The 11109-nt window shown below is 32.6% G+C and overlaps 1 non-coding gene across 1 annotated transcript; it reads right to left on the bottom strand.

Annotated features, from left to right (window-relative positions):
* Positions 1 to 11023: 11023 nt before the first annotated feature.
* On the bottom strand, positions 11024 to 11094 carry Trnag-gcc (transfer RNA glycine (anticodon GCC)). Its single transcript has one exon. It is a non-coding gene; the product is annotated as a tRNA-Gly (tRNA).
* Positions 11095 to 11109: the final 15 nt, after the last annotated feature.

Below are 11109 nucleotides of genomic sequence, written 5' to 3'. Positions count from 1 at the left end.
TTTTTAAGGACATGTGAGATGTTATTCTAGACCTTATATTTTTTATCCTTTAATGAATAGGCATGTTTACTGATCGCATATTACTTCAGTGGAAAAATTTAATTATTCCGTATTATTATGGCCATATATGGAATCAATACATTGATTCTTGAGCGTGAGGTCTCAGCCTTTGATTTCAAGAGTAAAATTGTTAGGCTAAAGAATGGAGGGAATGCATGCATACTTACATTTAAAAAAATATATTGCATGTTTGACTGTTCTATAGCTGCAGAAAATCTAATGGCCTGGGCACCCCTTTTCCAACCCGCTTAATTTGTTGCGTGCATCATCAATTTATGCAATAAATATCCCGGAGAAACTAATAAGATGTCTTAAAGTAAAAGAATAAAAAAAAAAGAAATTTGTAAACTGAGAGGATCTATAAATATATTCTCTGCAATTTGAATAATTCATTATGTTCACAATGTAAAAACTGTCCAGAGAGATTTCTTAATGTAGTAACTAGTTTTTTTCCCCCCTAAGAATATATTTCAGGGTAATATGGTTTTGGCCTCCGACGAAATATTAAACTGACAGCTGAGTGTTCAAGGACAGAGCAACGAAACCGAGTGAAGGTTGCGCTAAAAGTGCTAATAAACAGAAAAAGCGGTTATAACCAATTTCAAAAGTAGTCTGATATTACGCAGTAAAACGAAGTTTAAGGCCGTGTTGAAATCACCATTAAATATATTCTTTGATAAGGCTTGGACTCCATTTGTTTGATTTCTTATGTCTAAATGTGGACTTACATACAATTTGTTTTTTTTTTTGAGTTTCGCGTTTACATAATTATGTATTTTAATTCTTTATAGCGTATAAAGTATTTTTTTTTTTTTGGAGGAGAAACATTTAAAGAAACAAAGATAAACTGATTATTCAGTACTCTGCTGGTAACTATTATTACAGTATTCATCGAAATCAGAGAGTGATCTATAGCAGCATTATCTAATGTTTAATGAAGTCTACTTCAACAACAGGCTTTTTTTGACATCAGAACAAAACTAATAGGTCGAGAGAATTTTAAGAATATATCTATAATAATCATAGTGACATTGTTCATCAAAATTAATATCTTGCTGGAGAGTAAACTCAGTAAGGCTTATTTATACTGGAAAAGAACTGTAGAATCGAGTACAAGACAAAGAGACAGAATAATGGGCGGACGGACACCTAATCATCGTTAGGCTAGTTATACTTACATTTAATATCTGATACAAAATTACATCAGACCTTTATCTTTATCAGTTCTAGAGAAATGGGCTGCGAGAGATGCTGGTAGTCATGCCTTTTTGTCGCATTTCTTGCATCGCTTATAAGCTGAAAAAAGGGTATATCAAATGGAATCTGATCATGGAAAAAAAAAATTAGTCAGACATTTGCAGCATCGAATTCTCATTAAAGTTTCAACATTCTTTTCGGAACAGGTGATGATTCCTTCGACATATTGATATTAATGTAATAAATAAATAATGATCATAGATTATGTACACGTATATCAAAGGATCTGGCGTTATCTGCAGACGACTAGTTGCCAGACGAGTGGGACCATATATGGAGGTGAAAGTCCAGATATCAACTTCCTGTCAAAATAGCAAGGAGTTAGGAAGTTATAAGTTCAACGTCCATTTTTGATGAAAGTTTAAACAAATATTAAAATATGATTAGTTATTTCAACTTAATTCTTTACTAGAGAGGCTTATCCTATAAGCATAGTTATAAAATATTTGATACACAGCCTGGAAAAGCCCGAATTTTTGCCGCATTAATCAAAATTAAATGAATTAATAATGCATATGAATTTAGAATTAAGATCACACTTTTCCACAATCCCAAAAATGGTTGTGCAAAGATTGTGTGTGAGTGTGCGTGGAAAGCGCAATACATGAATCTTGGATTAGTCTAGATTAATGTAGATTGTTTTCGTAAAATATTTCTTACTAATTTGCGATATAAAATGAAGAAAATGCTCATTCCACAAAAATCAAAAATGACTGATTGAAATGAAACAGTAATTAATTTATGCAACAATTCGTTTATGTAGCGGGTATAGCCCCCCCCCCCCAACAAAAAAAAAAAAACCCAAAACATTATAGAGAGTTGTCCTTAATTAGCATTTAAGGGCTGCTTTATTTTAGTGGAAAATGTACAACGGGGAACAAAAATAAATTAAACCTAAGATTCTGTATACAGGAGAAAATTCTTACACATCTAATGACTGCCCGAGTTAAAAGAGATACACAGGTAATCATTTCAAAGTTGTTGAAATTGAACTTTGGACTTCTTAAGGTTAGGATGTTCTGTGTCGTTCTAGGACAAATAAACAAGTTTCCAATACTGATTCATAAACACACTTTGTTTTTTAACCTTGGCATTGTAGTCGTACAAAGATCATTACTGCGCGCGTAATGTGGGTTTGATTTTAAAATCATGTTTGATGTAACATACATGTATTCTTGTAAACACACATCTGGTGGATTTATATTTCGTGATATAACAGGCCCATAGCAACGGTTTCAAAAGGGAGAGGGCAACTTTCCAAAAAGTCTGACAAGCAACAACAAAAAACAAACTTAATTACTTGCCTAAATCCTGTTTTTTTTTTTTTTTTTTTTTTTTTTTTTTTGCCAGTGCTCGACCTTGCAGCAGCAAAAAGTGGTGGTGGGTGGGGGGGGGGGATTGGGGCAGCATCCAAAGGAAAATTTACTATAGCAAAATACTACACTCAGAGAAAGTGGCCCTCTCCCCCCCCCCCCACCACCCCCCCCCCCCCGCCTTTTACTGGCCTCTATAATGCGAATAAACGCAAAACTTGTTCCTTTATTCACTATTTAACAAAAACATCGATCCATTTTTGATCATATTCTTACAATATTCTCGATTCTACAAAATCAATGGTGAGGGTAACCATGTATATGCTATAGTTGTGCACATTTCAAGGTTGTTTTATATCTTCACTAATTTAAACCGGCATTATCTGTGCGAAATGAGTAAATTACTCCAGTAATCATTTTTTTACCTTAGAAGGCTGTTGTAGAGCATACTAGCTATTCAACTATTAGGTCATATAAGACAGAATCAAAATTTAAGATAAAAAAGTTCATTTTGCAAAAATATATTAGACCTGAAAACGTACGATAAGTCTTGTATTAGTGGCAGGCTTGTGACAATTATCACAATCCCCCATATTGATTATCACCTTATGCAAAAATCTTTATTGAAAAGTTAATAAACATACCTGACGATTTTTATTATGAATGTCCCAAAGAAACTGCTTGTATAATTTGAACTTTATTATGACGTCATAGAGAGCGCACTGGTTTATGACATCACAAGCCTATGACGACATAGAGAGAGCATTTGCTTGGAACATTATCAGAATGCAATATTATGACGTCATAATATATGTGTAGACCTACAATGTGGGGCATATAGATAGTGCTTCAATTGATATAAATAACGAAGCTTCTAAAATTAATTTTGTCTGTTTAGAAATAATTCAACTGGCTCTGTCAGTGAAAATTCTGAAGTAAATTAACGGGAATTCCCCTCTTCCCCAAGTACTTACATGAAATTATGAAATAACCAAATTTCCTTATATTTTATAGGTAAAGAAGCGATTCTCAGACACATTTTCAATCTTGAATAAATTTCTTCCTGATTAATTTGTCAGAATACCGTAATTCATTTTAAAATGGATCATTTGAATAGAGAGAAAAAAATATTAAAAAGTCCTGGCAGATCATTTTTTTTAAACATCGAAGTAATGGGGGGGGGGGGGGGGTTACAGAGTTTAATTTTGTCAATAATCATTTGAAATAATTTGCTATTTTTGTGAATATCAATATAATTATTAATTTTATCCGAAAATTCTTTGAATGATATTTATGAAAATGTTATATTTTGTTATTGTCACATACCTTTTTAAATAGGTTTTAAATAGATCTATACCTTCATGTGCTAAATTTTATGCTGTATAGCATGTGAACGGTGTAAAATCCTAAATAGTAAATTATTTCAATTTTTGACAGCTTCAATTTTTCCAAAATCAGGCCTGGAAAAAGCGCGGGGAGAGAGAGAGAGAGAGAGAGAGAGAGAGAGAGAGAGAGAATGCACTTTTTTGCTGTGAGGTGGAGCACTGTCAAATTATATTCCAGGATTTGGACACTTAATTAATCAGGACTTTTTCTTGTTTTGTGTGTAGATATTTTTCGGAAAGTTGTCCAAATTTTTATTTAAAAAAGGAGAAATATTTTAAAAAGTTTTCATATTGTTTTCTTAAGAATTGACTGCGCTAGAGGACTGTGGAACTTTCTGTTGACTGCGTATATTTTATTGGTCTGTCCGAGTACTGGTCGGGACTCTTTACTGAGTAGGACTGAGTTTTCTAATTACACAAGCTCTGTAACACTTTTACCATGTACTCTAAATTAACCCCGTCTACCTTACACGGTGACATGGTCAGCATACATGTAACATGTCTTACATACACAGGTGATCACGCAGGACTGTATGTTAGATCAACTCGTACCCGTATACAAGATTATTTAACGATAAGAAATACTTGTATAATTTGTTTTATTTAATTTATAGCTATTTTGTAATTAACACAATTGTAAAATTGTATGTTCTCATTTTATCATGAACACAAAATTATAAAATTATACATTGCATGTTCTCAATTAATAAAAATGTTTTCAATAAAAAACAATCCAAGATAACAGAAAGAATATGCATGGGAGATAAATTCTTTATCAATTTAAGTAATGCATGTATGTACATGTAACATTCACAAAAATTACGTAATTAATACAGGCAACTTTCGTATACCATCTAGAAGGACACCAATTAATATTACCTCTTAGGCTCTTGTGGTCTCACATAAGTAACCTTATATATATAAAACAAACTGAATACAAATCTTTCAATGTCTCACATCAAATGTATCTGCATGGTATATGTACTCTCTCTCTCTCTCTCTTAAAAAAAGAAGCGCACTTGGATTCAGTTGACTAATAAATGGGGATGAAAATCACCCCAAACAGGAAACACTGATTCACTAAAGACTGTTGACTACCTAGGTGGTGCGTGCGTGGCTACACGGAACGTGTCGGGAAAGATTAGACTATGAGGTGCGTTGCTTGATTACACGGAAGTAAGATCCATGCACATCGCACCTGTTCTAAGTTTGAATATATTTAAACTTTCAACTAACGAATTTTGTTGAAATCAGAATGATTATCAATTTCGACAATTTCAATGATTTCAATATTTTTTGGTTTAAATACACATTTCTCTGTTTAAAATGTTTCAATTTTGATGACAAGCACGACCTTTAAGCCTGATGTGCCGTTATCTAAATATTTTGCCGGAGAGAACTCGGGCATATACGTATCAAGGGACAGGGGAGGCCTCCTCCTCCACTTTTTCCGAGAATAGGCTTTTGATGTCAATTTACATGGAAATTTTCATTTAGAGGTCGACTGACCCCCCCCCCCCCTTTTGTCGAAAAGAGAGAATACCCCCCTCTTTGAACGAAATAACTTTACGATATTTGGGAGGGTTTTTATTGGGGGGATGTTTGCTTGTCCAATTGTTGTTTCATACAATATTTCTTGCGGCTGAATTAACCCCCCACCCCACCCACACACATTGAAAAAACGATGCTACGCCCTGGAACTGTTGGTTTTATGTAAATTATCATTAAAGAATTGATATAAACATTTTGAGTACTTTCTCTTCTAAAAACAGATAATTCAACATATTGACACTTTGATGAAGGAAAGACTACTGAGTTCGTGTAAATTGATGCTACTTTTAATATTTCACTTCTTTATTTGAAGGATCTGAGGATATATCTCGTGCGAGATCAATATTACTAAGATTCCAAAAATCGTGATTTTGTCGAAATATAAAACTGGATTTGTAACTTCACACGCACACACAACATTGACTGAGAATTTCACTTTCTTAGCTACCGACTGCGTGACACAAAATTAGGTAAATTTTGGCCTTGATCTTGATCAATATTAAATCAGTTCTAAGCGGACGACAGTTCACTGTGCGACCAAGACCCCAAAATGGCACAAGCACTCTAGGTTATCTGGGGACACGGTTCCCATAAATCACCCCCACAAATCTACAATGTCTGTAAAATTAACATACTGTGCATGTATTAAAATTGACAAAAATGTATTTACATGTACATGTATTGTTAAAAAAAAAATTTCAAATTTTCTGGTAAACTTTATCTCATAAATTACAAAATATATTTTAAACAGAAACTGATGTTCCCCCCTCTTCCTAAATTTTAATCCTGTCTATCCCACAAGCCATTGATGAAATGGATCATTTATAAGTATTTATTAATATCGTAAGGAATTTAATATTTTTTAAACCAACTGTTAAACCTTTTCCCCCTTACATTTTCAATTATAATCATCGGCAATCACAGCACAATAAAAATGAAATGTCTTTAAAATATGCTCTTGAGACCAAATCAGGACACAAGCTGTAGAATGGACACCAGAATAGAATAGAATAGAATTAGTATATATTCAATTTCGCCAACATTCCAGTCAAGAAATTCAAATTAAGATAAAACCTATAGCTAGACATGATTTCATTAAATTGCATTATCCAGATACCTCGACATTTGAAATATGACCATGAAGAAAAAAACATACTTTTTGGATAAAGCAGCAATATTTTCAAATTTAAATTTATCCCAATTTAGTGTCATTTTTTAACATGAGTTTTTTTTTTTTTTTTTTGCTGACCCAGCATAGCTAAGAGTGAAACACCGTTCAGGGTCATATGAACCCCATTTATGCAACAGTGTAGTCTGTAAATTAACTTATATTTAAATGCTTGAAGAGTAAAAAAAAAAAATGGAAAAGCTAAATTGTGAATTTTTGTCTTTGTTTGTTTTTTAAAAGACATTTAGTGCATCGGATGCGAAAAATATACATTATATAAGATTAAGTAATTGGCCTTGCTCTTGTTTAAGCTTACGACAGTTCATGGATCGGCCAAGGCTGTGCTGCACGGCCGAGAGGTTATCTCGGGACACAGGGAATTCCCCTGCTATAATGTGTTTCTAAAATTAGAAAGCCCTTTAAAAACATACTGAACAAGTTTTTCAACAAGCAAATGTTTACTTATAGCTTATATCGGTAAGAAAATAAAACCCCAAACCCCCTCCCCCCAAAACGCAAAGTCTACGAAATGTTTTCCCCATTAAAAGTGGACCCTGCTCAAAATATTATAACCACCCCTCCTCAGCCCTGATGATTAATGGATATGCTTTAGATACTGAACACTGAAAATGGAAGTTTTAAATTTTCTTTATGGCATAAACGTGTAAAATGTGCTTTAATATTAGAATGCCATATTAATGCATTAGCTTGATAATGACCAATTAAATGCTTTCTTTAAATTTTTTGGTAATTTTGCCGGAATGTCGGTAAAGCTTAAGTGATCATTCTAACAAAGGCAAAATTCTAAACTTGACTAATGACAACAGAAATACTTCAGACTTATTTTTTTGGTTTAAATCTGAACTGATTTTTTTCCCCCTGAAATACTTTGCAATGGAATCGTCCGTAGTATGTTTTCCTGTGTTGTTTTTTTTCCACAAGCTAGTAAAAAACAACGTTGTTTTTCATAAACAAGTTTTGTTTTTCTATTTTGCACGATTGGGTTCATTAGAGGGCAGACTATTTTGTCACCCATAAGACGTTTCGCCGTGTCAGATCAATCGATTTCCATGTTGACTTTCACTTGGAAATCTCCCCTCTATACTACCGGTATGTCAGAAGCCTTTGTCCGCGAGGATGTTCATCTCTTTCTCTTCAGAACAGAGCGAATTTTAGTGCTGCTTAATAAATATATAGCTGTACATTGATGTATAAAATAAATAGGCTCAGGGACTTTTGAATAAATGACCTTTCACTTAAGGACCCTCTATACACCAATGAAAAATGTGTTTTTAGGCTCTGAGTAAATTATACCATATAAAGATATAAATATTGAGTTTATCTTTTTAATTTTCAACATAGGGTACCTGCCATTTATCCCCAGGAAAAATATTCAAAGACAATGAATTGTTGGTGAACTGAAATCACTGTTGCTTACTTAAATGGCAAAAATACATGCAAATAAGGTGTTCAATTAATTCAACTAGACCAAATGAAATGTTTAGAATGTTTGAATTGATTACAAATTGAATAATAAATTTAGATTCCAATTTATTTCATTTTAGATCTAAGGGCGGATCACTCTAACTGCATAAAAACACCATGGAATTGGAATTCTTTAGTGTGCAATGTATAGAGGGTTCTTCTTTTTTTTTCCTGTTGGTGGGTGGGGGAAATATTCTTAAAAAAATCAGCATTATTTTAACCGTTTTTATAGTACATTTTAATTTATTTTTCTTCATTTCCAACTTCCTTTCACAACCAAGTTTTATTGTTGCACGTGCATCACCAAATTACCATTATTTAACTATGCTACAAAGTGGTGGTTGTGGGAGATGGGGAAGGGGGAGGGCAACCAGCCTTTCAAGGAACATTTTCAATAGTAAAAGGTTATGATTGCCCCCCCCCCCCCCCCCCACCGCATATTACTTTTCTGCAAGTGTTATGTATTGCGATCCTAAGGCTGCACTTCATTTAAAAGAAAACCAAATAATGATATAATAAATAAATTAAAAAAAAATATGGACCTTTTACGATAACCGCATAAGTATAACTGTCGAAAGTAAGTAATAAGAAAGTTATTAATTTTCTTTTATAACCTGAAAAGAGATAATTCTTAATGGGATAAGATCCTTTATAAATTTGTCAAGTTGAAATGTCATTCTTTTTTTAAAATTGTCCAATGTTACCAAGCTATGCTAAATTGTTTGCATTTTATTTATAATAAAAAATACATTTCTTTTGGAAAATTATAGGCATCAAAGCAACATTTTATACGAGTGAACGGAGGAATTACATGTCATGATGAACACTCCGTTAATGTAACTTTGGCATGTGTATTGTTTTTAAAAAGGGGGGGGGTTAGAAAAATTTTTCAACTTGCCTAAAAAAAACTTTGACAAGCACAAAAAGGGGGGGGGGGGCATTCTCAACAGTAAAAAGTTTCGTTTGGAAAAAAAAGTGCGCCCCCTTACACACTACTTGTCTGTATGTTGTACGGGAGATAACTGAGAGAGAGAGATAGATTCTTTTTTGACATACATGTATAAACCACTGAACTGGATAACGTAACATATGTTAGAACGTCTATTACAGAATTTCATATTGTTAATTATGATTGTCATGTTGTAACTGCTGAATTTACTGCCACACGGTTTTAAAACACAACAAAGAAACAACCTCATTATATACCAATGAGAGAACCTACATTAGGACGTCCAAATCCTAAACCTCAAGCTTTCTCCAGGAAACGTTTTTATCATCAAAGACCATATACATGAATTAACTTCCATCTATATCCATCATTCCAGAATGTTGTATCATGGAAGCTATCATTCAGACCAACTTATCGCACAAATGTAACCTAAGGCGGGCTATTAATGTGATTTTAAGGTCAGACGACACGTTCCTCAAAAATGTTTTGTATCTCTTGATATTATATAAAGAATTATTCATAATTGTCATTATCTTGTGATTTCTAAATTGTTTTCAATATGATTTTAAATAAAAGTACAACAAAAATTGTGACATAGGCCATTCAGAAGAGTACCAATATGGATTGTGTAAGAAATAACACCCTCTGGTATCTTGTCCAAATCCCTGGTAACGTACCTCAATTTTGTGTGAGGAAACTTTTTTAAGTACCTATACTAATACTTCAATGACAAAGTCTTTGAAAAAATTAAAATATTTTTGAGGAACGTGTCGTCTGACCTTAACATATTTTATTTAGTAATTCAATGAGGATTGGGAAACGGCAAAGCCTATGCATACCTTCTCCTTGTATAATAAATAGTTCAAAACAAAGACAATAAGTAATAATACTTGTATACATGATAATAGAAATGATGATAATCAAAAATAAAGATTCTCAATCAAGTATTATTCATCAGTATTATATTTAAAAAAAAATGATGACCCCCTAATTATATATAATATATTTACCTATTGTTCCAACTTTAATATAAATATAGTAAAAACTGTACATTTAACAGAATATCTAATATTACAGTATAATTAGTAGATTTAATAAATTTATGTACATATGAAAATATTTTACAGTTTATTTAATGGGAATATTGACATTTTCCCCTCAACAGAGTGTCGAGTTCAAAAACAACATCGGTATCATTCAATTTTTTTACCAGTAAATTTCTTTCAACAATATACGATGGACATTTAATAAGGTAATGTTCAGTATCTTCAGAATAAAATCCACATTTTTGACATGGTTGAACATCTGATAAAAAATGATTTTTTAAATGTGCATTTAGATTACTAGCATTGTTTTGCAATTGACAATAAAAGATATTTTCTTTACTGTTACTAAAGTTGAAGTACCTTCATGGTGTATTAGTTGCTCCCCAACTTTTTAAGACATTTTTTTTACATCCTCACTATTATTATTTACAATCACAGCCAAAAGAAATTCTGAAAAACATAAAGTATTTTTAAAAAAGTACAAGATAAAAATAAGCTTATTATCTTTAGCACAAAATAAAAATGTCCAAAAATTAGTGCATATTTGAACAAAGGTTAGTGACTCTCGTGAACTGGGTCAATTGATCTGATGATTGACAGAATGATGGAATTGCAAATTGGAAAGAGTACTCGTACATGTAAGAACACAGGAAAGTATGGATGTAAAATCCCTAAAAATTGCCTACTGATATTATATATATATATATATATATATATATATATATATATATATATATAAAATGAGAGACAAACAAAATAAAGCTGATAAAATTATTATTCCTCAAAGGAATTAAAAAAAAAAAAAAAGATGCATCGGCCGGGAATCGAACCCGGGCCGCCCGCGTGGCAGGCGAGCATTCTACCACTGAACCACCGATGCCTTGCTAATGTGCGG

The sequence above is a fragment of the Saccostrea echinata genome, unplaced genomic scaffold, assembly GCF_033153115.1.
Source record: "Saccostrea echinata isolate AGI-Se365-2 ecotype Australia unplaced genomic scaffold, CSIRO_AGI_Sech_v1 ptg000012l, whole genome shotgun sequence".
Taxonomy (NCBI): domain Eukaryota; kingdom Metazoa; phylum Mollusca; class Bivalvia; order Ostreida; family Ostreidae; genus Saccostrea; species Saccostrea echinata.
The sequence above is the reverse complement of the archived record's forward strand: the minus strand, read 5'-3'. Positions and strand labels throughout refer to the sequence as shown.